General features: G+C 45.9%; 1 pseudogene across 1 annotated transcript in view; it reads left to right on the forward strand.

The window, feature by feature from the left end:
• Window positions 1–13,098: 13,098 nt before the first annotated feature.
• Window positions 13,099–25,934, forward strand: part of LOC120826646 (semaphorin-6C-like) — a 30,693-nt pseudogene continuing 17,857 nt past the window's right edge. The window contains exons 1-2 of the transcript XR_013451038.1: window positions 13,099–13,281; window positions 22,556–22,645. The product of XR_013451038.1 is annotated as a semaphorin-6C-like (transcript). The remainder of the gene's footprint in view (window positions 13,282–22,555; window positions 22,646–25,934) is intronic.

Genomic DNA, 25,934 nt, shown 5'->3' on the forward strand with positions numbered 1-25,934 from the left:
CATGTACAGGGAAGAAAATAGAATTAGAAGATACACATTATATACAATATAATAACATAAAAAATATTAAATTAAATTAACCTTCAAGAAGATTGTATGTCAGACATACAAGGAATTTGATTTGATTGGCGGTTGGTGCACATCAGACAGTAAGACAATGGACAAGAAGACAGATAAGACAACACAGTGCAAGAGGAATTTTAATAATAAAAGTTAAAAATAAAGTGCACCAGCGAGCCAAAACCAAAGTCAAAGTCAGAGCGACCAACTAAACTTGTGTCATTGACATAAATCATTAAGAATACAATTATTAACAGTATAGGTGAGGTTTCAGTTAAGAATTAGTTGAATACCATTGTAATCAGAATGTCAATCAACCTAAATTGGTCAAATCTTAAACACAGGTCTATTAATCCGGCTGTATTGTGGTACATAGACGCTCATTGAGGCACAGCAATAGTTTTCTGGTTGAATGTTCAGCTCAAGTCTTGAGCAGATGAACATGAATCAGAATAAGTTCAGGCGGGGGGGGGCGGGGGGACCATCAGCTGTGTCTGCTGCTCACAATGTGACCAACGTTGTCCATCTCCAGCCGGCCGCCCCCATCAAGCACTTTGGGCCCCACAAACCACCAGAATGCAGCGTACTACACGGGTACTACGCCAAGTGGTGATGTTTGAGCCACCAACGTGTGGGGCTGCACGCGGCAACATTTTGGTCACCCGACAAAATCTCACTCCAAGGTTTTTTTGAAAAGTTGTCGGCTCTGCAGGTGAGTGTGGAGTGTGAGGGGGGTGACCGGTGGGAGGACAGAGTCCGTCAGCCGGCTGACGGGGTGAAACCGAGGTCTCAGTCCTGATGGACGAAGGGGTCACAGCTGGAAATTGTTAAACTTTTGTTTACTTTCACTTTCATATTGAACACGAACGTATACGTACCAGTCTGTGTTAATGTTTCATTCTTCAAAGAAGTGTAATAACTTTCCTTTGTCCTCTTTCCTTTGTCTCAGCTTCTCTTTGTCTGTCCTCTGTCCTCCACAGAGCCACTGTAACAGTCAGTTTGAAGCGTTTGGTTTCTCTTCAGCTCGTCCGCCTGCTGCTGCTGGACGGTAAGAGCAGCGTCTCCGTGGCAACAGAAGTCTCCCGACGGACACAACCAACACGTTAAAAACATGCTACACATAGACGGTCATCTTTTTATATTCATGCAGGAGTTAGGGTTCAAAGTTTGGTTCATTCATCTGATTGAATATTTTGTCTTTATGTGTGTCAGCAAATAGTTCTATTAGCTATTAGCTTAGCGATTAGCTTGTGTTCATTAGCGCTGCTGAGACTGTGTTGCTGTCAGGTGTTGCTAACCTGGAAAGAATTCCAGAAGAACCGAGTTCATAAAAACATTTTAAACGGTCTCAGATCGAAAGGAAAACAGCTTCACGTTCATGATGTGAAGTGACCGATGAATCAATGTATTTAGCTTGTGAGATGAGAAACCGGGTCGGTTTGTCCTCTTGATGTTAGACGACGTCACCGTTTTAACACCAAGAGCTTGAAGACGTCTCATCTGAAGACCCGATGGACCCGGCGTCCCGACCAGCGCCGCCCAAAGACCACGGCTTCCCTCCTCGGCCTGACGCAATAAGGTGCTTTATCTTAAATAATGTGTCGCTCTTGTTTTAGTCTTTATGCTGCAAATTTTGTAAATGAGATAAATCATAATAATCAAGAGTGATTTACAGAATCTCTATCGAGCCGACAACACACACACACACACACACACACTCACACACACACACTCACTCACACACACACTCACTCACACACACACACACACACACACACACACTCACACACACACACACACACACACACACACACACACTCACACACGTTTTTTTCTATTATTTCCTTTTTTATTTATGTTTTTATTGTTCCATCTGTTTTGATGTTTGTTGCCATTTCCTCCTTTTGCACTTTCTTCATGTGTTCACGAGCAGATGTTCTCCACCCGTTCTTTATTTCCTGCCCCTTCATCACTTTGGTATCTTTATCGTTGGTAATCCTCTTCTTCAATTATTTCCCTCCGTCCTTCTTCTATCCCTTCATCCTCCACCCTGTGACCTCCATCTGCTCCTCTCAGTTTAAAGTCAAGGTCAGGAGGCGACGGGGGGCCGGAGATTAGCAGAGAAGCTACCGGAAAGGGAGGAGGAGGAGAGAGGAGATGATGGCAGGAGGTTCGACATGTTCCACAAGGAGGAATTCTGCCTCCAGGATGATCAAATGTGTGTAGTTTAAAAAACATTAACATTTAACAGTGTATAAAATATGCACTTTCTAAAGTGATTACGGATTATTTTTAATTCATTAATCATCATTAATCGAGATTAATGGCTTTCCAAATGTGCGATTAACTAGTTAATGTTATTATTGACAGCCGGAGAAATAACACCTTGTTCTCCTGCAGCTTTTATGCTGCATTCACACCAAAAGCGAAGCGAATTATTGGCGCGAGTAGATTCCATGTAGAGTCGCTGGCCGACCCTCAGTGTGATGAGCAGAGCCATTCAGACAAAACACACGCCGAATGACAATTAACTGTCTGCCGGAGGGGGTCATGGAAGGGTGAGAGTTAAAATAAAATATATTCATGCAGTGAGGAAGTGAGACACAGAGGAAGGATGACAGATGTCTGCAGTGATTGGTCCTAATAACGGTCAGCTGGGTCTGGATCACAGCCCCTCGCTGCATCTCAATGCGGTATAAAGGCGCCTCAGAGCGCCTGTCGGCCTGTCATTTGCTGGAGGCTGCGGTTGCGACACATCCTGGCGTCGTGCACGCTGTGCCGTGTGGTGGCGGCTCACGAAGGCCGCATGCTGCTCTCCACCTCATGCACTCAATGGCCGCCGCTGGCAGCTCTCGCGGTAGCGTCGATCAGTCCGACCCGCTGATTGTCCGAGGCGGCCTGACCGGGCAAAGGATCATTGAGCAGCAGCACTACAGCCGCTAACCGGCCAGAGGCCACTGCTGCTCACCCTGTTTGGCTTTGCTTTGTCTTGGCCTCCTAAGTGGGTGAAGACATGTTGTACCTGCACAAGAGAAAGGCTGTACTTATTGGTTCCTTTGTTGTTTGTCTGTTTGTGAATTTGTCATTGTTTATTTTGTGAAGCAGTTTGTTGGTGTTTTATAGTTTTTGTTTAAATTTAATTATTTCTTTCTGTATTAGTTTTGGTTCTTTTATTTTAAACCTGTTCTCTCATCTCCCCCCATCCAGGTGCTGAGTCTGCGTTGGTGGATCGGAGTCCCGCTTATGTTGTTTTGCATGTTTGAGTTTGCTTCCCTCGTAGCTTCACATGCGGTGCTCCTTGGGTTCCCTTTTCTTTGGACAGTCCATCATCATAAGCCTCAGCCCTGATCGGTTATTGGTTATACTACCATATTTAAGTCACCGAATGTAATTTTAGGACTTTTTCAGACTAGAAGTTGGTTTGTCAACATTCAGCCTTCGTAACAATTTGCTCCCCGGATGTTGGATGTGAGGTCTGGTTAACGGGACCGTCCTCCAGCACCGGGTGGTCCGCTCTTCTCACGCTGCAGAGCAGCCTGTTCTCGACCAGACTTCTGTGACTTGGTCTGATTGTTCCCACTTTTCCGTAGCGGTTATTTATAAGATCCTATGCTATAACTAGGTTAACCTTTAATCTGAGACCGGTTTGTTCAACGGTTATGTAACTTTATTTAGATTCTGCTCGTTGTACTGTACCATTGTGCATTAAAACTAATGTTTTAATTAAAGGACATGTGGGGAGACAGTCACTGAAACCAGCAGCAGGACATCAGCTTCAAAGGGACTCTGAATTGTAATGATTAAAGAAGGAGAAAAAAAAAACATGAATTCTTAAATTTCTTATTTCTTTCTTAGTACACTATTTCGTGAGGCTCTGAATCAGGGAAGTCCGCTCAGGTTTAGAGGGGAAGCAGCGGGGCGGCGTGGCTCTTTAGTCCCAGAGCAGCTCCAAAAAGGAGGACAGATAGGCGGACGGTCCGGCCTAAATCCGGACATCTGGTCACCCCATCTGGTCATCTTGAACCCCCCAGTCCTCCTCCACCCCCATCTAGGAGATTTTGTCAACTACTTTACCAAGAAAATAGCTGACATACGCTTCTTTCTCAAACCCACCTCCTACTACTTGTGTCCCAGTGGCTTCACCTCTTTCGCCCTCACTTCCCTCCTTCACCCCCCTGTCTCCTAACCAAGTTCTTACCCTAGTAACCTCTGCCCGTCCACCAGCTGCCCTCTTGACCCCATTCCATCACATCTTCTACAATCTATCGCTCCTGACCTTCTTCCGTTCCTCACCTGTCTCATCAACAACGCTCTGTTATCTGGCTGTTTCCCCAATTCTCTGAAGGAGGCAAGAGTCGACCCCCTCCTGAAGAAACCCACCCTCAACCATTCTGAAGAAAACAACTACAGACGGTCTCTCTTCTTCCCTTTTTGTCCAAAACCCTTGAACGTGTGATCTTTAACCAACTCTCCTCCTATCTCCACCATAACAACCTCCTTGACCCCCACCAGTCAGGCTTCAAGGCCGTTCCACAGAGACTGCTCTCCTTGCTGTCTCAGACAACTCCACACTGCTAGAGCTCCTCTCTGTCCTCTGTCCTCGTGCTCCTACCTCGACGGCCGCACCTACCTGGTAACCTGGAGAGGATCTGTGTCGGAACCTTGTCCTCTTACTGCTGGAGTTCCTCAGGGTTCCGTCCTGGGTCCCCTCCTCTTCTCGCTCTACACCAACTCTCTCGCCGCTGTCATTCGCTCGCATGGCTTCTCCTACCACAGCGATGCCGATGACACCCAACTAATTCTCTCCTTCCCTCACTCGGATCTCTGCCTGTCTGACTGACATCTCAGTGGATCCGCCCACCATCTGAAAATCAACCCCGACAGACTGAACTACTTCTCTTTCTGGGAAAAGATTCTCCGACCCAGGACCTGACTGTTAACTTTGAGACTCTGTGTTAACGTCCACTTTGACTGCAGGAACCTCTGCGTGACGTCGACAGCCGACTCTCCCTGACTCCAACATCACTGACAACCCCATCCTGTAGATACTCGCTCTACAACATCAGGAGAACACGTCCTCTTCTCACTCAGAAGGAGGTACTGATTCAGGCTCTTGTCGTCTCCCTCCTGGACTACTGTAACTCTCTCCTGCAGGTCTCCTGCTACCACCATTCCACCTCTGCAGCTCATCCAGAATGCAGCAGCTCCACTGGTCTTTAACCTTCCTAAGTTCTCCCTCACTCCTCCACTCCTCCGCTCTCTTCACTGGTACCGGTGGCTCATCCAGTTCTAAACATGGTGCTCAGGTACCGTGCTGTGAATGGATGGGGTCCAGCTTCCATCCAGGACCTGGTCAATCATGATGATGAAATTGCACTTTCTTGTTTCTTTTTCTTCTGAGTTTGTATCTCTATGGTTGAATGCACTTATTGTAAGTCGCTTTGGATAAAAGCGTCAGCTAAATGACACGTAATATGCGTGAGTGTCTCAATAGTTAAGTCCAACATCGCATCATATTTGCATTTTAAGGGAACAAATTATTTAAATTTGAACTTCTGAATTAATTCCTCAAACTTTTTTTTCTAATATAAACTCACTTCCTTTAAGTTAATAACAACTCGTCGTTACAGCCGTAGAACACTGACAGCCGAACCACCGCTTTACATTCACAAGAAGTATTAAGTTATTAGGATGTTTTGGGGACAGTAACCTCGGCGGATGGCGTCAGGAATATTCCATCCAGGAGGAGTCCTTGGAGAGACGTGCCAGATCTTCAGCCTTTTGAAAGGGAATGAGGAGAGTAAGACATTTATTACATCTTTCACATATGAAGAAACTTTCAAAAAATGATGCAAAATGACGGAAAATAAAAGCGCTGAGATTTGGAGTTACTTGCAAACCAACATGATCAGGGTCAACATTAAAAAAAGAGAAGACAGAGCTTTAAAGACAGAACTCCACCTCCTCACAAACAACACGTTCTGCCTAAAAGATGTTTCTTCTTTATGCATCTTTCATCCACCGTAACCCAGTTTCTGACGCGCACACACACACACACACACACACATTGTGCTGAGGCAGCAGACATCAGTAACACTTCATATCAAACACTTCCTCCAACAAATGAGCTTATTGAAGCATGTTTTTCTGTGTGTGTTTGTTCATCCATTATTCATGTTGTCACACACAGAAAAAAGATGTTACGATAGAAAGAGATGGAATCACTTTAATAGAGAGTGAGGACGTACAGGCTCCCGTTTTGTCTTTGTTACTCTCACATAATTCTATTATTCATATGAATACATTCAGGAAAAACTGAGATGATGAGTAAAAAGTTAGATGATGAAGACCTCCGTGCCCCTGTTCTTCATCTTTTCTCATGTCTTCAGTTCTGTTACATCACACACAAACTCATTAAATATTAGTGTTTAATAACGTCTTAAGTTGTAGTCCAGTTCTTTGTTTACCTCCATGCGGTTCATTCTGTTCGCACTTCTTCCGTCATGACGATGAGGATCTGCAGCTTTCCTCCGATAGTTATTACTCACAACAGTGATTCAACAAGTAAAGCAAATGCTCTAATGCTAATGTGTGTGTGTGTGTGTGTGTGTGTGTGTGTGTGTGTGTGTGTGTGTGTGTGTGTGTGTGTGTGTGGAATTTGACTTGGCGGCTTGTGCGTAACAGCAGACAGTACGACAATGGACGAGAAGACAACAGTGCAACACACGATGAATAAAATAAAGGATGTAAGGCTATGGGTTAGTTTAAAAGGAATGAAAGTTCATGTTTAAAATGTTTAAAAATGTAAAATAAAGTGCACCAGTGAACAGAAAGTGACCGGTGGGATGTCAGAGTCAGTGGGGGACCGGCTCTGTTGATGAGCCCGACTGCCGACGGGAAGAAACTGTTGGTGTGGCGGGAGGTCTTAGTCCTGATGGATCTCAGCCTCCTGCAGATGGAAGGGACACAAACAGGTTTTGTCCGGGGTGGGAGGGGTCGGCTACCATCTTTTTAGCTGCTTCAGGATCCTAGAAGCGAACAAGTCCTGCAGGGACGGCAGATTGCAGCCAATCCCACCAGAGATCAGTCCAATGAGGGTGGTGTCATCCGCAAACTTCAGGAGCTTGACGGACTGGTGACTGGAGGTGCAGCTGTTGGTGTACAGGGAGAAGAGCAGAGGAGCAGGCTGGTACGTGGCATGTCTCCAGGGAGGTGTTGAAGATGTCAGTGAACACCGGAGACAGCTGGTCAGCACAATGCTTCAGGGTGTGAGGGGAGACGGAGTCCGGGCCGGCTACCTCATGGGGGTTTTGCCTTTTAAAGAGCCGGTTAACGTCTCTCTCCAGAATAGAGAGGGTCGTTGCTGGTGGGGGAGGGGAAGGTGATAATGATGAAGAGGTGTGAGCACCTGATGGGCTGGGGGAGGGAGGGGAGGGGGACTGCAGCAGGTTGGTGGAGCTGTGGGGGATGGGATCAGGACATTGTCTTTCGAATCTGCAGTAGAACTCATTGAGCTCGTCTGCCAGGCGGAGGTCATTCATGGAGTGGGGGGTTTGGCTTGTAGTTGGTGAGGTGTTTGTCACCAAACCGAAGCAGAGTCACTTGCTGAGAACTGTTGTTGGAGTTTCTCAGAGTACAGTCGTTTAGCGTCTCTCAGCGCCTTGCTAAACTTGTATTTTGCCTCTGTGTACAAGTCTTTGTCCCCGCTCCTAAATGCCTGATCCTTCTGCAGGCGTAGTGTTCTGAGTTCCGCTGTGAACCAGGGTTTGTCGTTGTTGTAACTCACCCTGGTGAACCACGCAGGCGGAGTCCGCTTTCCTCTCCAACGGCGTCTCACCGCGTGATGAAAGGTGAGCGCACCTTTGACTAGAAGGTGCAGTGATTCCACAGAAGAAAGAAGAAAAGTTGGAAGTAACTCCGCTGGAGTTGTTCTTCGGATGTTCAAGAGCTCATCTGGTGAATCGCAACAGGCAACATAATTAACAACATTAACAACAAAAAACAAGGCGCACCGAAGCATCGTCGGCGCCATCTTGGAGCACCGAGGGGAGGCAGATGTAGTGTGTGTGTGTGTGTGTGTGTGTGTGTGTGATGTCGGAGTGGAGAGCATAATTAGGGTGGATGCTAACAGGGTTGCGTCTGCTCCACCTCCTCGTAGCAGCGTTTCTCCCTCGGTGGATGGTTTCTGTCGTTGTCGTTATTGTTGTTTCTAATCAGGGCGTTGTACTGCAGAGAGCACTTTACCGATGGTCACACAACGCTGTGACCTTTTCCATGCAACTAACATATGGACCTGAACCAGGATCTTCTCTTGATTATCTATTATAGTACTTTTGTACTGTACTCCTTCCTTTCTTCCTTCCTTCCCTCCCTCCTTCCTTTCTTCCTTCCTTCCCTCCCTCCTTCCTTTCTTCCTTTCTTTCTTCCTTCCTTCCCTCCCTCCTTCCTTTCTTCCTTTCTTTCTTCCTTCCTTCCCTCCCTCCTTCCTTTCTTCCTTTCTTTCTTCCTTCCTTCCCTCCCTCCTTCCTTTCTTCCTTCCTTCCCTCCCTCCTTCCTTTCTTCCTTTCTTTCTTCCTTCCTTCCCTCCCTCCTTCCTTTCTTCCTTCCTTTCTTCCTTCCCTCCCTCCTTCCTTTCTTCCTTCCTTTCTTCCTTCCCTTCTTCCTTCCCTTAAGTGCTGCTCAAAGTCTTAAATCTTTCTCATCAGCTGTTAGAGTGGAGCTTGCATCTGTGATGTCTGTGAACAGACTTAAAGAGTCATTAAGATGAAATGTCTGTATATAAGTTAGGAGTTATTATTTCTTTATATATGATTCATGTTGCTGGTAGAGCTTCACTGTTTGGACCATTTGGATGTCTTTGGTATCGAGTCTCTGTGACGTAAACGCTGTGTCTTATTAGTTTTCCTCCTGCCTCAATTAACTCTACTGTCACTCCAGATCCTGTCACCAACAAGAAATCATCTCGTTGTCTTCACCTGGGCCTCATGTCCTCCCCACCTGCAGCCCACTCCCTCATCAGTCCCTCACGATTTAGGTCCCCACACTTGCATTTGCCATCAGATTGTCTTGTGGGCCAAGTTGTCCAGCGGTCCTCGATTAACCGGATATCCTGGTCTGCCTTTTGGACCACGGACTCCCTGCCCGCCCTCTTTGGATTTGTTCACCTGTCTGGTCGCCATCATGGTTCTGAACCTCGCCTACTCTCGTTTACGGATTCCCTGCCTGCCCCTCTGGGTTTGTTTGCCTGTTGGACTGATATCCCGGTTTTGACTCTGACTGAACTAGTAAAGAACTTTGATTGGATTTCTGTTTCTGAGTTGTGCTTTTGGGTTCTAACACCTGTAACACAAACACGCTGAAGATATGGAGCCTTGGAAGTAGAGCGCCCCCCCATCGGCGCTCTTTACTAATGTTATGTCATTTTATTCAATTTTCATACATTGAGATTTTTTTAAATTGAATTAAGGGTTTTTATTAACATGAATGTCATAATTCTGACATCTTATTTTTCAGCAGACTGATGTTCTCCGTCCTCCAAATCAGCTCAAGGTGACTCTCTCACACACACACACACACACACACACACACAGCTACAAACACACAACCTGCTGCAGAAAAATTGATTTGAATGTGAAATATGATTTGAACACAAAGGTTTTAGATTGATTAGCATGAGCAGATAATGCTGCTCTCACAAGAGACGCACACACACACACTGCTACACACACTGCTACACACACAGCTACACACACAGGAGAGATGACTCAAGATAAATACAATTATTCAGACACAAGATTAGATCATATCTGGATTTGTGATTAAAACGTCTTTGTTCAGCTCGCTCACACACAGCGAATCCGGAGGGAGTGAAGGGAAAGAAGGAGAGGAGGGGGAGGAGGGGGAGGATTGATGGGAGGAAAGGAGAGGAGGGAGATAAGGGAAGGAGCGATAGCATGAGCAGGGGGGTGAGGGAGGAGGAAGCAAGGCGACAAAGAGAGGGATTAAGGGGGTGAAGATTGTATTGTCTTCTGAATACTTAAGGATGCGTGAGATTAAAGCTGCGCTGCCAGCTGACAGATTTCCACTGATATTAATTGTTGTTATTAATGTGTGTGTGTGTGTGTGTGTGTGTGTGTGTATATATTATTCCTTTATAGCTTAATGTGAAGTCATTACCGTGGAGACCGTGGTGCAGGTTGACAGCATATCTACACACGCATGATGTAGCAGAGTTAGCTGTCACGCTAATGAACATGTTCAACATCCTGCAGCTGTTAGTTCATATTAAGTGTTACACACACACACACACACACACACACACACACACACACACACACACAGCTGGTTTCTCCCTCCTTCATGATCCACCGTCACAATGTGTCACACTGTTATAAAGGTACTCAAGTTGTTTTATCCACTTCATAATCAACGTGAAATAACGAAATATCTTCCAGAGACCTGAAGGAAGACGTCTGCTTGAAGAGAAGAAAAGGAAATGACTTCCTCTCATGTCGGCATGAAAACAAGATGGCGGTGACATAAAAACAGGTTCCCCACCATGGTAACAAACACCAATGGGTGATGTTGCTGTGACTGTACGTCACTTCTCATCTTCCGTGTATTTTTTTAATTTATCGTGCGTCACTTCCTGTTCCTGAGGTGTGTAGACTTCATCCTCATCCGGATCTTCATCATTATCTTCCTCTTCATCCTCATCTTCAGGGGTAGAGGCAATAGGTCTGTAGACGTCAACATGGTCCTCCACTACATCCTCCAGCATCTGGACTCCCCAGGAACCTACGCCAGGATCCTGTTTGTGGACTTCAGCTCTGCCTTCAACACCATCATCCCGTCTCTGCTGCAGGACAAACTCTCCCAGCTGCACCGCCCGACTCCACCTGCAAGTGGATCACTGACTTCCTGTCTGACAGGAAGCAGCACGTGAAGCTGGGAAACATGTCTCAGCCTCTCGGACCATCAGCACCGGTTCCCCCCAAGGCTGCGTTCTTTCCCCTCTGCTCTTCTCCCTGTACACCAACAGCTGCACCTCCAGCCACCAGTCCGTCAAGCTCCTGAAGTTTGCGGATGACACCACCCTCATTGGACTGATCTCTGGTGGGGACGAGTCCGCCTACAGGTGGAGTCTGACCATCTGGTGTCCTGGTGCAGCCACAACAACCTGGAGCTCAACGCTCTAAAGACAGTGGAGATGGTTGTGGACTTCAGGAGGAACAGAGCCCGACCCTCCCCCATCATCCTGTGTGACTCCTCCGTCACTATTGTGGACTCCTTCCGTTTCCTGGGCTCCATCATCACCCAGGACCTCAAGTGGGAGCTGAACATCAGCTCCATCACCAAGAAGGCTCAGCAGAGGTTGTTCTTCCTGAGGCAGCTGAAGAAACTCAACCTGCCAAAGACGATGATGGTCCACTTCTACACGGCCATCATGGAGTCCATCCTCTGCTCCTCCATCAGCGTCTGGTACGCTGCAGCCACAGCCAAGGACGAGGGCAGGCTGCAGCGTGTCCTCCGCTCTGCAGAGAGGCTGATCGGCTGCAATCTGCCGTCCCTGCAGGACTTGTTCGCTTCCAGGTCTCTGAAGCAGCTACAAAGATGGTAGCCGACCCCTCTCACCCCGACAGAACCTGTTTGTGCCCCTTCCATCTGGCAGGAGGCTGAGGTCCATCAGGACTAAGACCTCCCGCCACACCAACAGTTTCTTCCCGTCGGCAGTCGGGCTCTCCGTTCACACCACACATACGCTTTCAATTTCTGCTCGCTGGTGCACTTTATTTTTTACTTTTATTTTTAATTTAAATTCCTAAAATGTTGTTCTTGCACCATGTTGTCTTATCTGTCTTGTTGTCCGTTGTCTAACTGTCTCATGTTCGTCGTGGCGCAGGGGTTAGAGAAGGTGTGCTGGGAAGCACAAGGTTGGTGGTTTGATTCCAGGCTGCCCCATGTTCCATGTCGAAGTGTCCCTGAGCAAGACATGGGTTTAAAGTGTAATGTAAGTCGCTTTGGATAAAAGCGTCTGCTAAATGACCTGTAATGTGATGTAATGTCATGTTGTGCACCAACCACCAAGGCAAATTCCTTGTATGTCTGACATATTTTGGTAATAAATGTTCCTGATTCCTGAGCGGACAGATTTCTCTTCCTTCTCCTCTAATCATCTTTCGAAGTAACAAAGCCTGTTTTAAATCCTTTTCCTCTCGAGGGAGGAGGAGCTTTATTTGACTTCACGTCGACATAATAGGTTTATTACATCAAACCCATTAAATAATGACTTCATATCTATTTTGGTTAAACATCTAATTATTTAAGGGATTTATAAAGAAATAATGAAGTTTCTCTATTGGTGGAACTTTTGTTTGATACCATAATAAAAGTTTTTCGGATCATAAACATTAAGCGTTGACTGATGATGTCATATAGACATTTTGATATTTCAAGAAAAGTTAGAGAAGGACAGAATAATGTGGTAATATTTACACTAATATTAATAACATTTATTATATTTAATAAAAATGCCAGGAAGGTGGGAAGGGCAGGAAAGCAAAAGACTTTAATAGTCAAAAACACAGACGGGGACCAGGAACTCACAGGGTTCAACATTCAACAATCAACAATGAGGCACAGACACACGTGGCTTAAATACAGGGAGGTGCAGGTGATTGGACACAGGTGGAAACAATCAGACAATCACACACACACAGGGGATGACAGGACAAGACAGGAAGTGAAGTTACCAGAAACTACAAAATAAAACTGGACGTGAAGCCAAACCGTGACAAAAAATCTTATTACACTCAGAGGACGTTGATTTAAAATGCTACATATCAAAAGAAAAACAAAGATCAGCTAAACGTAAGTTGATCTTGTTCTCTCATCTTTAATTATGTTTTATTAATTAGGTATTTATTATCGTTTTCATTTAATACGTTGCATTAAACCGGAGAGGGGCGGAGTCGGGTGGTGGCGGTTCCGCCCTCTGATTGGCCACAGGGTCCACTGTGTTAATGTGGAGGGCGTGGCCTGCAGCCGGGGATGCTGCGCTGCTGAGATCTGCCTCATTGTGCCGCCTCGACCCGAACCGGACCCACCGCGCTGGATTAATACCGGAAGCGGCGCCAGGAGGATTTTCTCTCCGGTTGGGTCCCGTTTCCTTGAGGAGATTCCCGGAGCGGGTTACCGGGAGCGCGCGCTCCGCTCGGCGAGGTGAGTTTCTTCTTCTTCTGCCCGCAGGAAGCCTCGCGGCTCCGCGCCGCCCGCTGCGCGCGTGCGTGCGTGCGCGCGCGTGCGTGGCGCTTAATGGTAAAGCAGCGGGACGCGGGGCAGGAGGTCTGTGTTTATCTTCTGCTCTTAGTTCAGATGGATGGCTGTCAACAAGCCGCCAGAGATGTGTGTGTGTGTGTGTGTGTGTGTGTGTGTGTGTGTGTGTATCCTCCTCCTCATCCTCACCCTCAACATCCTCATCATCCTCATCCCGTAATCCTCATCACCCTGATCCCCATCAGCATATCCTCATCATCATCTAATCCTCATCCTCATCAACCGCATCATTAACAAGGGGGTCTGATCGAGGTCTGAGGACTGATGGGGGTCTGATCGAGGTCTGAAGACTGATGGGGGTCTGATCGAGGTCTGAAGACTGATGGGGGTCTGATCGAGGTCTGAAGACTGATGGGGGTCTTATCGAGGTCTGAGGACTGATGGGGGTCTAATCGAGGTCTGAGCACTGATGGGGGTCTGATCGAGGTCTGAGGACTGATGGGGGTCTAATCGAGGTCTGAGGACTGATGGGGGTCTAATCGAGGTCTGAGCACTGATGGGGGTCTGATCGAGGTCTGAAGACTGATGGGGGTCTGATCGAGGTCTGAGGACGGATGGGGGTCTGATCGAGGTCTGAAGACTGATGGGGGTCTGATCGAGGTCTGAGGACTGATGGAGGTTCGATCAAGGTCTGAGGACTGATGGGGGTCTGATCGAGGTCTGAGGACTGATGGGGGTCTGATCGAGGTCTGAGGACTGATGGGGGTCTAATCGAGGTCTGAGGACTGATGGGGGTCTAATCGAGGTCTGAGGACTGATGGGGGTCTGATCGAGGTCTGAAGACTGATGGGGGTCTGATCGAGGTCTGAGGACGGATGGGGGTCTGATCGAGGTCTGAAGACTGATGGGGGTCTGATCGAGGTCTTAGGACTAATGGAGGTTCGATCAAGGTCTGAGGACTGATGGGGGTCTGATCGAGGTCTGAGGACTGATGGGGGTCTAATCATGGTCTGAGGACTGATGGGGGTCTAATCGAGGTCTTAGAGTCCTAAGACCTCGATTAGACCCCCATCAGTCCATCACCCCCAACCAATGGAGGTTCGATCAAGATCTGAGGACTTACGGGGGTCTGATCGAGGTCTTAGAACAGGGTCTGATTAAGGTATAGGTACTGATGGGGGTCTGATCGAGGTCTGAGGACGGATGGGGGTCTGATTATGGTCTTAGGACGAATGGAGGTCTGATCCACCACACCGTCAAGACCGGACCGCGGACCGCGGCAAATTTCAAATAAAAAGACGGTAGAAAGAAAGATGGTGAGATTTGAGAAAAAGACGAATGAAACGGAGAAAGTGAGAGAAAGAGACGGGTGAGAAATTTTATTTTTTCTGAATTGAAGCACTTTATCATGAACGTTGACCGATGACGTCATATAGACATTTTGATATTTCAAGACAAGTTTAAGTTCGAATAATGTGCTAATATTTACACTAATATTAATAACATTTATTATATTGAGTTAAAATGTCTGGAAGGGGGAAGGGCAGGACCCAGACGAGCAAAAATCCAAAATCCGTATGAACTAGAGCTGCACGGCGTGGCCACAAATCCCTATCAGGGTATTTAGAAGGATTCTGACGGCATGTGACGCCATCGCTTTCCAAGTAAAGAAACGGATTCATTGACCCTGAAACGGGCCGCGGCCACCCGAACAGCTGTTCGTCATTGGCCAACTGGCCGGCGGGTTAGCGTGCTAGCGTGTTAGCTCGTTGTGGCTGCTAGCAGTGCCACCAGAGGCTCCACAGACTTTGCAATAAATCGTTTTCTGATTTAACTTACAACCAAAAAGCCTCCAAACAGACTGGACTCTTCTGTTGGGCCCAAGTTGTGTTGGAGCATCTCTGGTCTCCTTGTTCCTCCTTGTCGCTCTTTTCCCTGTTTCCATGTAGCAGCAGTTACTTCTTGTTGTGAGCTTTACCCTACTTTTATTTAGTTAATTGGACATTATTTATATCTGCAGTCACGCACATATATTAGGACTGTCAACGAATGGTCTATATTTGAATATATATTCAAACAACTATTCCATGTGAAATGTGTCTGCTTAGTGCGCCTGCCTGTACTGACTATATATAGCATGAATAAAATAGACTACAACAGCTTCAGAACTTGATTATTATGTCGTTTCGTTTCATTGTTTACAGCTCAGATCGCTCGCTTCAACGTCGCTTCTGTAAAACCTTCAGTTTCAATCTCTGAATGAAGCCTGACATGTGGGACAAGAATCACCACCTTAAATTGCACGAAACTCTTGATCAGCACTCGTTTATTGTTGTCGCTTTGCGAATATATATTCAAATATGTGTTTTTTAAAGCAAATATTCATATTTTTGAGCAAATTGAGCCCATATATATGTTCAGTTTTAGAATCATACTGAATTAATTTGATCTGTTAGTCGTGTATTGATTAAATGCAAATGTTGATAGAACTCTTCCTCTGCTTAATCACACTAAGTAGTCACATTATGATCTTCTGGACCTTTGCTTCTCTAACTGGACCTCTTTTTAGTTAAGACCTCTGGTCTAGAGGATGCTGCTGATCTGGATTTCTGAGCGAGGACTGATGGAAGTCTGGAGGACCAATAGAGATCTGAAGAATTCCTTGTGGTCTGCAGGACTTGGTCTGCACCTCCTTTTCTTCACATTTCTCGTGGATTTAAATTCTGGTGATTCTTTTGTTCTGAGAGAAGAAGGATGTTTATGAGGCTCCAGGTTCTGATCCTGATCTGCTTTGTGTTCAAGTTGACGGTCATGTGATTAGATCAGGTACAAGGTCCAAGAATAAACATAACTATAAACTAATAGACATGACAAAACACGTGGATCCTCGATCCGGTTCTGACCCGGTTCTTTGGACCGACTCAGATCTTTAGTCTCCACGTCGAGGCCACTTGGGGGTTCTGATTTTCGGTCTTTCTTCCGTTTCCATCTCGGTTGTTTTGGGGCTCTTTTGAAGAAAAAGACGGTCTATATTACTATTGATCTGTTTAATGAAATGGACGTTACTTTTATCTTAGATCACGATCAATCTAATTACATCATAAAGTATTGATCCTGGAAACGCTCCATTCGCACTTCTACAACCTGGAGGTCCCATCGCACCGAGGAAGACCCTGATGAGACTCTAATCAGACCCTGGCCCCGATCGGACCTCGATTGGTCCCTAATCAAGACCCTGATCGGACCGCTGTCGAGGTCTGATGAGACCAATAAGAACACCGTCAACCCCAATTAGACCTTGATAAGACCTCCATTAGACCACGATTGGACCGGAAGTAGACCCTGATCAGACCCTGATGAGACTAATCAGACTACGAACAGACGTCGATCAAAGCTTGATCAGATCTTTATTGATTAGATGCAATAAGGATTAAAGAGTAAACATCTCGGTTGGTCTAAATCAATGAATTATTGACGTCGGCGTCGAATCGATGCGTCTCGTCGTGAATCCATCGAGCGCGTGAGGACGTCGATTTCCTCCAGCGTGTTCAGAACCGATAAACGAGCCGATGAGTTCAGCGTTTAAACATAAACGGGTGAAAAGCGTAAAAACGCCCCTGAACGCAAATTCAGAGGACATCGATCTTTTATTCAAAAAGAGCAGGAAAGATGTTTATTTAAGAAGAACAAATCGTTTTACATATTAAAGAACTCAAGAATAGAATCAAACTCTAACTCTAGTCGGCGACAGGAATCCGAGACGCTAACATCATGAACCCGGATCCCAACACGCACTCCGATGGAAAGCTCACAAAGCCAAACACAACTCCAACAATTACACACAAAATATCAAATGCAAATTTCACCCCAAACTGAACAACTCTGAAAAAACTGAGAATAAATTATTATTATTATGAAACAAAAGCTTCAGGATGTGATTTCATGGGAGGCCATTTTCGCTCCGCACGTTTCCTCCTTTTAGCCGGCGCTCGATCCCATTGGCTCTGACGGTTCCACGGAGAGGCGGGACTTAGAAATCGGCGGTAAACGGCACCTGGGAGATTTTGGGCTGTACAAAATAAAATGCATTGAATTGAATCTTTTGGGGGTAAAGTCCCTGTATATACTTACTTTTCTTTTTTGTTCTGTGTGCCATACAAATACACACATACATATATATATATATATATATATATATAGATATACATATATATGTATATGTGTGTGTACATATGTATGTACACACACACACATATATATATATACTCATATTTTTACATCCAAGCTCACTTGCACGTGTTCCCTTTTATCATAACAACCTTTGGTTTCATAAATATTCATTTTAAAGCAATAAGCCAATCCAATCGGTTCTGAACCTTAAGGTTCTGCTGCAGGTTCTGGGTCAGATTCTGGGTCAGATTCTGGGTCAGGTCCGACGAGGAGGAACCAGATTCAATTATTTTGTGTAATGAACATCGGGTACGCAGGGAGGGGCTCAGTGGGACCCAGTAAACCGGCAGGAGCAGGTCGACAGGCGAAGGTTCCGACGGGTCCGCGTCTCCAACAGGACTCAAACATGTGATGTTAACTACACTTCAGGAGTCACGGGTAAATACACGGACCAGCCTGATGGGGTGTGTAGGGATGAGTGGATGGACACAAAGCGGGACAAACCAAGTAGACAGTGAACAGGGGGGAGTTTGGGCTCCGGGTTCAGAGGGGAGCGCTGCATCGTGACTATTTGGGTCCTGGAGGTCACGCTGTGTTTTTTGGGTTAAAATTTTCTTTTCTTTTTTCCATTTCTCAGTTTAGGAACCCAACAGATTGCATTCTGGGACAATTTAGTGAGCTGTCCTTTTTGTTACTAAAGAATATACGTTAATAAAGTTTATAAATGAATAATCTATAGCAAGTTGTAGATCTGCTTATTTGATGAAATTGCACTTTCTAGGTTTGTGTCCTTGTGGTTGGTAAGTGGCCATAATGTGATGTAATGTAAAATGAATCATCTTTAATGAGTGTTTGCTTGTAAACATTGTGATCTAGTTTCTCCCGTGTGGAGGTCAAAGGTCACACGTCTCTTTGTGTGAGAATATAAACCAGGATTACCCCCCCCCCCCCGTCTAGACAGCCTCCTCTATTGTTCACTGTGGTGAGTTGGTTGCTGTGTGCTTTGTGCAACCTGACTGCGTGTGTGTGTCGTCTTTGGGGTGCGCTTGGCGATGTTGACCCGCGTGTCCCTGGTGGGTGGGTGCTGAGGAGAGAGCAGAAAGAAAAACGTTATTCCAGAGCAGCAGATCCATCGTGTTCCTCTGGAGAGCTGAGAGACCCTTTGTCCTCATCTGTGTGTGTGTGTGTGTGTGTGTGTGTGTCTGTGTCTGTGTGTGTGCGTGTGCGTGTGTGCGTATGTGTGTGCGTGTGTGTCTGTGTGTGTTTGTGTGTGTCTGTGTGTCTGTGTGTCTGTGTCTGTGTGTCTGTGTCTGTGTGTCTGTGTGTGTGTGTGTCTGTGTCTGTGTGTCTGTGTGTGTCTGTCTGTGTGCGTGTGTGTGTGTGTGTGTCTGTCTGTGTGCGTGTGTGTCTGTGTGTGTGTGTGTGTGTGTGTCTGTGTGTGTGTGTGTGTGTCTGTGTGTGTGTGTGTCTGTGTGTGTCTGTCTGTGTGCGTGTGTGTGTGTGTGTGTCTGTCTGTGTGCGTGTGTGTCTGTGTGTGTGTGTGTGTGTGTGTCTGTGTCTGTGTGTGTGTGTCTGTGTGTGTGTGTGTGTGTGTGTCTGTGTGTGTGTGTCTGTCTGTGTGTGTGTGTGTGTCTGTGTGTGTCTGTCTGTGTGTGTGTGTGTGTGTGTGTGTGTCTGTGTCTGTCTGTGTGTGTGTGTGTGTCTGTGTGTGTCTGTCTGTGTGTGTGTGTGTGTCTGTGTGTGTGTCTGTGTGTGTGTCTGTGTGTCTGTGTGTGTGTGCGTGTCTGTCTGTGTGTGTGTGCGTGTGTGTCTGTGTGTGTGTCTGTGTGTGTGTCTGTGTGTCTGTGTGTGTGTGTGTGTGTGTGTGTGTGTGCGTGTGTCTGTGTGTGTGTGTGTGTGTGTGTGTCTGTCTGTGTGTGTGTGTGTGTGTGTGTGTGTCTGTCCTCTGTGTTAACCAGCAGCAGACTTTAGTTGACTTTAGTCCTGGTCTTCTCTGGTCTGGTGTGTGAGTTCTTAGCGGAGACGTCAGCTAGAAGGTCCCTTTTATTTTGAAGTTGTGTTTTTAAAGTTGTTTTAAGTCAGACAGTAAAACTAGAATGTGTGAACCAGAAGTCCAAGTTTACTTGTTTCTACTTGATCGAGAAACCTCTCCTCTTACAGTCCTGGTTCTGGTTCCCCCAGGATTCCCCTCCCTCCGGCGGGTCCTGCACTGCATTGTGGGTCTCCAGAGAGGAGAAGATGTTCTACTGGAGGAGCCTCTCCAATGCTGGAGGAAGGGACTTTTATTTAGAAAGGGCCGTTTAATGGATGCATTTCCGGGTAACTAGTCAGTCACCTTGTGAGACGTAGTGCAGACTGTGTAGTTCCACCCAGCGGGTCAAACAGATGCCCCCCCCAGGGGGTAACAGTACTGCGGTGGATCTGACAGCCCCCCTGCAGACCTCCTCTCATTACCCTGAGGAGGCTGCAGAGGAGAACTCTCAGGCTCCGGATTAGCTTCAGTCTGCTGGCCCCCCATGACGGATGAGGGCGGATTCCATTCAGGGGATTTACCACAGTGGTATTTGGACATTATTCAACTGTGAGTCTTCTCGTCCGGAGGTTTATAAATACAACACATTCAATTCATACGACAGGAATGATTCAAATAACAGCGAGTAGTGACCACGTGTACCGCAGGACCACTGCAGGGACCACCACCATCACATAGAACCACCATCACATAGAACCACCATCACATAGAACCACCGTCAGACAGAACCACCATCACATAGAACCACCGTCAGATAGAACCACCATCACATAGAACCACCATCAGACAAAACCACCATCACATAGAACCACCATCAGACAGAACCACCATCACATAGAACCACCGTCAGATAGAACCACCGTCAGACAGAACCACCATCACATAGAACCACCGTCAGATAGAACCACCGTCACATAGAACCACCATCACATAGAACCACCGTCAGATAGAACCACCGTCACATAGAACCACCATCACATAGAACCACCGTCACATAGAACCACCATCACATAGAACCACCGTCAGATAGAACCACCATCACATAGAACCACCGTCAGATAGAACCACCGTCACATAGAACCACCATCACATAGAACCACCGTCAGATAGAACCACCATCACATAGAACCACCATCAGATAGAACCACCATCACATAAAACCACCGTCAGACAGAACCACCTAAAAAGCTAAAGAAGAAGAAGTAAATAGAAGAAGTGAGATTCTGTCTGTGTGTGTGCTAACGATGCTAATGGAAACAGATAGAGTTGAGTTTCAGCATGAGAACATGACGCCCCCATCCGACCTTCAGTGCGTTCTCGTCTGCAGCGCTGCAGGGGCTGCTGGGTAACGGCGTGGAGAGGCGTGTCAGCTGTGATCTTGAATAAATCTTTTTGTTGCACATTCAGATCAGAGAGTAACGAAGCGTCTGCAGAACCTCCTTTGTCATGCAGGAAATCTACTCATGGTCATCTGATACCTAGTTAGTCAGTTAGTTCTCGAGTCTGTGGTTAACGAGTCTATGGCTAACAAGTCTGTGGTTAACGAGTCTATGGTTAACAAGTCTGTGGCTAACAAGTCTGTGGCTAACAAGTCTATGGCTAACAAGTCTGTGGCTAACAAGTCTGTGGTTAACGAGTCTATGGTTAACAAGTCTGTGGTTAACAAGTCTGTGGCTAACAAGTCTATGGCTAACAAGTCTGTGGCTAACAAGTCTGTGGTTAACGAGTCTATGGTTAACAAGTCTGTGGTTAACAAGTCTGTGGCTAACAAGTCTATGGCTAACACGTCTGTGGCTAACAAGTCTGTGGTTAACGAGTCTATGGTTAACAAGTCTGTGGCTAACAAGTCTGTGGCTAACAAGTCTATGGCTAACAAGTCTGTGGCTAACAAGTCTGTGGCTAACAAGTCTGTGGTTAACAAGTCTATGGCTAACGAGTCTGTGGCTAACAAGTCTGTGGTTAACAAGTCTGTGGTTAACGAGTCTATGGTTAACAAGTCTGTGGTTAACAAGTCTGTGGCTAACAAGTCTATGGCTAACAAGTCTGTGGTTAACGAGTCTATGGTTAACAAGTCTGTGGTTAACAAGTCTGTGGTTAACAAGTCTATGGCTAACACGTCTGTGGTTAACAAGTCTATGGCTAACGAGTCTGTGGCTAACAAGTCTGTGGTTAACAAGTCTGTGGTTAACAAGTCTATGGCTAACGAGTCTGTGGTTAACAAGTCTGTGGTTAACAAGTCTATGGCTAACACGTCTGTGGTTAACAAGTCTATGGCTAACGAGTCTGTGGCTAACAAGTCTGTGGTTAACAAGTCTGTGGTTAACAAGTCTGTGGTTAACAAGTCTATGGCTAACAAGTCTGTGGTTACCAAGTCTGTGGTTAACGAGTCTGTGGTTAATGTGAGTTAATGTATGGTATGCATGGTTGGGTGTTTATAATATAATATATACATGTATGTGTGTATGTATATCTATATAGATGATATATCTATATATATATATATATATATATACATACACACACATACCATCTATATGTGTGTATGTATATCTATATATATATATATATCTATCTATATGTATATGTATATCTATCTATATGTATATGTATATATATATATATCATCTATATGTGTGTATGTATATCTATATAGATGATATATCTATATATATATATATATATATATATATACATACACACACATACCATCTATATGTGTGTATGTATATCTATATATATATATATATATATATATGTATATGTATATATATATATCATCTATATGTGTGTATGTATATCTATATAGATGATATATATATATATATATACATACACACACATACCATCTATATGTGTGTATGTATATATATATATATATATATATATATATATATATATCATCTATATGTGTGTATGTATATATATATATATATATATATATATCATCTATATGTGTGTATATATTATTATATCACCTGACGTCTCTGCTTCTCTGTTTGTTTATTTTTTACCTTTTAGAATAACTCTTCTTCTCTTGATTTGGATTGTTCTCCGTTCTGATTGGCTGTCCGGTGAAGCTGCTGCTGATTGGTCAGACCCGGATTCAAGGTAAGAGTCTCGTGATCTCTTTTTATTCTTAGACGGATTAAATTGCTCAAGATGTTTGAAGTTGCACTTTAGCTCTTTTTCTCGCTGGAGAAACAATCTTCTCCACAACAAAATGATGTCATCCACACTAGGTTCTTAAGGCTGTTTCCTGTGTGTGTGTGTGTGTGTGTGTGTGTGTGTGTGTGTGTGTGTGTGTGTGTGTGTCTCCTCACTGAGGGAAGTGGCGCCATGGTACGACCTCTTCTATCCTCCGATGCTGAGGGAAGGAGCTCCAATGCTCCCTCAGCATAGGAAACACTGCACCGCTGTTAGAGACAGGAGATCATTCCGTCACACAGTTCTTTGCAGCAGCAATATTTAAATAGGGACGTTTCATTGGTCCGTTTATGGAGGTAGATTTGAAGGAGAAAAAACAATTCTTGCATTGCAAACAAAAATAAAGTTAAGTTAAATAAAAATATGTAAACTGAGAATAAATGATTTGTTAGTTTTGCTTATGAAACTATTGTTTTTGTGGGTTAGGGTTACACAGCAGCCCTCGTTCTTAATAAAACACTCTGCACACTAACAACAAGTAAAGTACATGTAAAATCATTTAGACAAAATACAAAGTCAGCTTTGCTCCAGTCGCTGTGTCATCACCACAAGGGGCTTCTGGGTAATCAGATCTCTTCTTCTGCTCATTGTATTTGTATGTAGTGATAGAATGTAACCGGCTTTGAATCTGGTCTGGGATCAGGGAGCTTCAGGAGCAGAAAGCAGCATTTGGTGTTTTTTAAATGTGTCAGAAAAGGAAGTGAGACTCAGAGCTCTCATTACAACCACGAGTTGGCAGAACCGTGTTTTTTAGGATCGGCTCTAAAGAAACAAGCGAGATCCCCTTTTTATCCCCTGCTCGTTGTCAGCAACATGCAATTAACAATTAGGGGATAACATTTCAAAAACATCATAGAAACAACAACTTGTAAACAAAAATGACGTGCTCGGCGTCTCCGTGCCTTTAATCTGTGCAATGACAGCAACGTGGGATCTAATCTAAATCTCTCTGAAGGGATCAGCTTCGTCGCTGCCTGATGGATGAACACTTAAGCCTCCTGAAAACACCGCGTGCACGCTCCACACTCGTGCACGTGCATCCATTAATTAGCTTAAGAATGTTTACGAGAGAACGGATCAGATTGAAGAGCTTTTAAATATGAGCGCTTGTACAAGCCGTCATTGGCGGACTATGAGGACGCCGGATGGCCTCTGATTCATGGAGGGAGATCTCCACAAACGAGGGGAACAAAGTCGTGGAGGAAAATACGGGACAAATGAGTCCTTGATGAAAAGCAGCAGTGTGGACGCATGGGGCAATAAAGTCTATGATCAATAAATAAAGCAACCAGCGACTTCCACACACAAAGACGTGACTCTCCAGGTCGTCTTCAACAAAACACGTGACTCCACCTGTTGTTCTGGAGGTGAATCGCTCTGCAACACACGCAGGACTTTACAACCAGGAAGTGAAACCAGTGCGTCGACGCGTGAAGACGCAGAAACACGCGGCGGCCTCAGACTGTCGGTCTGCCTTCCCGTCGCTGCGTTTCTCCTCCTCCGTTCTTCCTGCACACACGTGCACACAATCTTTACTCGCTCTCCTTCCCATTTCATCTTTCTCTTTCTCCTCATTTCCTCCAGGTTTCCTTTCTTGCTCTCCTCCTTCCTTCTCCCTTTTTGTACATCTTTGTCTCCTTTTATTTTTCCTCCTCCTCTTCTTCGTCATTCCCTTCCTCCTCCTCTTCCTCCTCTTTCTTGGTCCCAGGTGATAGCAGCGGTTGCTATGGAGTTACCAGGTGGTTGCTAGGTGCTCTGGGTCATGTGACTTTGTTTGTTGACTCATCAGGAAACATTTATCACCATAATATGTCAAACATACAAGGAATTTGTCTCGGCGGTTGGTGTGTGACAGCAGACAGTGTGACATTGTCTCTAATCTGAATGAATTTGTCTCCATAGTGATTCAAACAAACACACAAAATCTCACTCACACACAAACACACACACACATCAGCTCATAAAGGAGATTTAGTCATAAACTAAAACATTAAATGAAACAAAATATTAACATAATATTGTATTGATTATTTTATTCCTGTTATTATAATGAATGTAAAGTAAAGATTAAAGACTTGATTGATTATATTAACACATCACACACACACACACACACACACACACACACACACACACACACACGCTCTGATAAAGTGTGTGTGAGTGTCCTTCATTTACCCAGCATTCATTTGGAGCAGCCATGGGGGATTGTGGGTAGATGTGATCGGTGCTTATCTAATTCAAAGGCTGGAGAGGGTATTCACACACACACACACACACACACACACACACACACACACACACACACACACACACATGAGACCTGCTGAGTCCTCACATCTCAGGTAATCTGATTACCTGCAGCTTTAGCCTGACGGCCGCCGTCTTCTCTGGGTTATCCCTTTCTCCCCCCTCCTCCTCCTCCTCTCCCTCCTCCTCCTCTCCCCCCCCCCTCCTCCTCCACCTCTCCCCCCTCCTCCTCCTCCTCTCCCCCCTCCTCCTCCTCCTCTCCCTCCTCCTCCTCCTCCTCTCCCCCCTCCTCTCCCCCCTCCTCCTCCTCCTCTCCCCCCCCCCTCCTCCTCCTCTCCCCCCTCCTCCTCCTCCTCTCCCCCCCCCTCCTCCTCCTCTCCCCCCTCCTCCTCCTCCTCTCCCTCCTCCTCCTCCTCCTCTCCCCCCTCCTCTCCCTCCTCCTCATCCTCCTCTCCCTCCTCCTCCTCTCCCCCCCCTCCTCCTCCTCTCCCCCCTCCTCCTCCTCCTCTCCCTCCTCCTCCTCTCCCCTCTCCTCCTCCTCCTCTCCCTCCTCCTCCTCCTCCTCTCCCTCCTCCTCCTCTCCCTCCTCCTCTCCCTCTCCCTCCTCCTCCTCCTCCTCCTCTCCCTCCTCCTCCTGCTCCTCTCCTCCCTCCTCCTCCTCTCCCTCCTCCTCCTCTCCCCTCTCCTCCTCCTCCTCTCCCTCCTCCTCCTCCTCCTCTCCCTCCTCCTCCTCCTCTCCCTCCTCCTCCTGCTCCTCTCCTCCCTCCTCCTCCTCTTCATCTTCCTCCTGTTCTTCCTCTTCCTCATCTTCTCTCTCTTCTGCTTTATTAGCTGCAAGAGAACCGTTAACACACTGCCACAAAGTACACTGTGTGTGTGTGTGTGTGTGTGTGTGTGTGTGTGTGTGTGTGAAAATCCATAATAAAGGGCGCACATGGGCAGG

Source organism: Gasterosteus aculeatus, chromosome 10, assembly GCF_964276395.1.
Source record: "Gasterosteus aculeatus chromosome 10, fGasAcu3.hap1.1, whole genome shotgun sequence".
NCBI classification, from domain to species: Eukaryota; Metazoa; Chordata; class Actinopteri; order Perciformes; family Gasterosteidae; genus Gasterosteus; species Gasterosteus aculeatus.